Raw genomic sequence first — 3,152 nt, forward strand, 5'->3', positions numbered from 1 at the left:
AAGTCTTCACACACGAACTCTCGTCATGCCCAAAACGACGGCACCAAGCACATCGAGGGACACGGCAGTCGCGTCGTATATGTCCCGCGGTGTGACACCGCAAGCACACTGGTGCTCTTCCTGGTGCAATTAGCAACGCCAGTTCCTCATCAACACGAAGCTGATGTGGGAGTTCGTCAACCTTGACGCCTGCATGGAGCTCAATGCTCACCGTCCGCGTCGTCGTGCTTTCCTCGTGGATGCCATTCACACGCCCCATTCACACGCCCCTAGTGCAGCACGTACATCTTCATCGGGAACATTGAAAAGCAGCCAGTGCAACTTCAGGCGCAGGGCTTGGTTCGCCGGGTCAACTACAACGCAGCGGCGACCCTTCACCTTCATTTCACCGATGATCAGAGCCTTCTTCACGCCTTCCGCGTTCTTGAAGGTGACGGCCCATACGTGACTCATCTGGTACGCCCCCAAGTTTAGCACCTCAGGGAGCAATGCCAGACGGTCCAACGTAACCCTGAAGTCTTCAACTCGATAAGGCCTGGCCTGAATATCGGCACGTAAAAATATGGTATTCAAAACTGTGCGACCTGTAGGCAATGTAGGCAAGATGACCTCGTAATCTTAATGTTCAGCAGGCGCCGCATTCCTCTTACCGCGGCTATTCATTGCCGCAAACACCGCCCCATCGGAGCACATGATAACCACGTCCGCTCTCTTGGACAGACGGAAGTGGAATCAATCATACCCCTAGAACAGCGAGCTTTTTCTATATTGCCGGAAATTTCCCGTAGCAAACAAAAAGGGTATCATTTTTTTAACAAAGAACGCAATACATAATTATACACATAAATGCACTTTCGAGCTTGCGCGCATACATATTGTACGGTAAGACAGATGGTGGCTGGCCATGCCTTCTTTAAGATTGTTTTCATCTTGCGAGGGGCTCAATCGTCTTCAGCCAATCCGGAGGGGATTATTGATCTTTAATTATATCAGTCAACTTGGAAACACCATCCCGGAAAAGAAGTCGTGCAGGTCGGCTGTCAGGCTGACAAAAAAAACGGCCATTCGATCCCGCTATAAACAGTGGAGGCCATTAGCACAATTAAGTCCAAAGGCAGCCCATCCTCATTTTTTACCGTCAAAAATCTCCCTACACCAGCGAGCCTTGATCTCAATTACGTGCTTTCACCTTAGTAATATATCTTGACTGCCTGCAAAAGTGAACCATCAGTGTCTTTGATCCCGTCTGGACTGAAATCGAAAGGAAGCAAAACAGCGAAAACAAATGTGAATAATTGCCCTTTAATATTGTTCGATCACATTCCGGCGGGCTGCAAAATTAAACACGAAGAAATATGAGTGGGCTCGTCCGGGATTCGAACCCGGAACCTCTCGCACCCTAAGCGAGAACCATACCCCTAGAGCAACGAACCACCACGCTTCTTCACGATTACGTGCTTTCACCTTAGTAATATATCTTGGCTGCCTACAAAAGTGAACCATCAGTGTCTTTGATCCCGTCTGGACTGAAATCGAAAGGAAGCAAAACAGCAAAGACAAATGTGAATAATTTCCCATTAATATTATTCGATCACATTCCGGCGGGCTGCAAAATTAAATACGAAGAAATATGAGTGGGCTCGTCCGGGATTCGAACCCGGGACCTCTCGCACCCTAAGCGAGAAGCATACCCCTAGACTAACGAGCCACCACCCCTCATATCGATTACGTGCTTTCACCTTAGTAATATATATTGGCTGCCTACAAAAGTGATTTGGCAAGGCGCAGAAGACCAGGACTCGAGAAGAACACAAACGACAGGACCGGGCCACTGGCAAGCTGAGACGGCGATCAGGTTGACGCACAAAATGGCAGGATCGGTGCGAAAGCTTTGTTGCGCCTTGCCAAACTATTTCAAGCATGAACCAACTAGCCCAAGCAAGAATTTTACTTGAGCATATTTCTTCTACATTGGGCCCTTTCTTTCAAACCTGTCGTTTGTGTTCTTCTTCTCGAGTCCTGGTCTTCTGCGCCTTGCCAAATTACTTCAAGCATGAACCAAATAGCCCAAGCAAGAGTTTTACTTGAGCATATTTCTTCTACATTGGGCCCTTTCTTTTAAGCTGTCGTTTGTGTTCTTCTTCTCGAGTCCTGGTCTTCTGCGCCTTACCAAACTACTTCAAGCATGAACCAACTAGCCCAAACAAGAGTTTTACTTGAGCGTATTTCTTCTGCATTGGGCCCTTTCTTTCAATCTTGTCGTTTGTGTTCTTCTCGAGTCCTGGTCTTCTGCGCCTTGCCAAACTACTTCAAGCATGAACCAACTAGCCCAAGCAAGAGTTTTACTACAAAAGTAAACCATGAATGTGTTTGATCCCGTCTCGACTAAAAGCGAGCGGAAGCAAAACAGCGAAGACAAATGTGAATAATTGCCCTTTAATATTGTTCGATCACATTCCGGCGGGCTGCACAAATAAACATGAAAAAGCATGAGTGGGCTCGTCCGGGATTTGAACCCGGGACCTCTCGCAGCCTAAGCGAGAATCATACCCCTAGACCAACGAGCCACCACTCTTTGACTCGATTACGTGCTTTCACCTTAGTAACATTTCTTGGCTGCCTACAAAAGTGAACCATGAATGTGTTTGATCCCGTCTGGACTAAAAGCGAGCGGAAGCAAAACGGCGAAGACAAATGCGAATAATTGCCCTTTCTTTAATATTATTCGATCACATTCCGGTGGGCTGTAAAAATGAACATGAAGAAATATGACTGGGCTCGTCCGGGATTTCAACCTGGGACCTCTTGCACCCTAAGCGAGAATGATACCTCTAGGCCAACGAGCCGAATATGCTTTCCTTTTTTTCATACTTTTATTCAGAAAAAGGCAAGTGCATACGGGAAACCAGCGTTGGTCTGCTTGACCAGTGCGGTTGATTAAAATTTATTCATTTTAAAACGAAGTCTTCAAGTGCGGAAAGCCAGTCTGGTTGCTCGGCTAAAGTGTAATAGACCTGGCACTTGTAGGTTATGTTCGCTATAAAGTTTTCTCTTGCTGACTTTGCTTTGGGCTCGGCGTACCTGACTGCCATTCTTGTGATCCAAAGGCTATGTAGCCCCAGTATTACAAACATGTTAAAGGGAAAGCTATT

At 46.9% G+C, this 3,152-nt stretch overlaps 2 non-coding genes across 2 annotated transcripts; both read right to left on the reverse strand.

Annotated features, from left to right (window-relative positions):
• Positions 1-1,636: 1,636 nt before the first annotated feature.
• TRNAP-AGG (transfer RNA proline (anticodon AGG)) lies at positions 1,637-1,708 on the reverse strand. Its single transcript has one exon. It is a non-coding gene; the product is annotated as a tRNA-Pro (tRNA).
• A 787-nt stretch (positions 1,709-2,495) lies between these two features.
• On the reverse strand, positions 2,496-2,567 carry TRNAP-AGG (transfer RNA proline (anticodon AGG)). Its single transcript has one exon. It is a non-coding gene; the product is annotated as a tRNA-Pro (tRNA).
• Between the last annotated feature and the right edge of the window lie 585 nt (positions 2,568-3,152).

This window comes from Dermacentor variabilis, chromosome 1 (genome assembly GCF_050947875.1).
Source record: "Dermacentor variabilis isolate Ectoservices chromosome 1, ASM5094787v1, whole genome shotgun sequence".
In the NCBI taxonomy this organism is placed as follows: Eukaryota; Metazoa; Arthropoda; class Arachnida; order Ixodida; family Ixodidae; genus Dermacentor; species Dermacentor variabilis.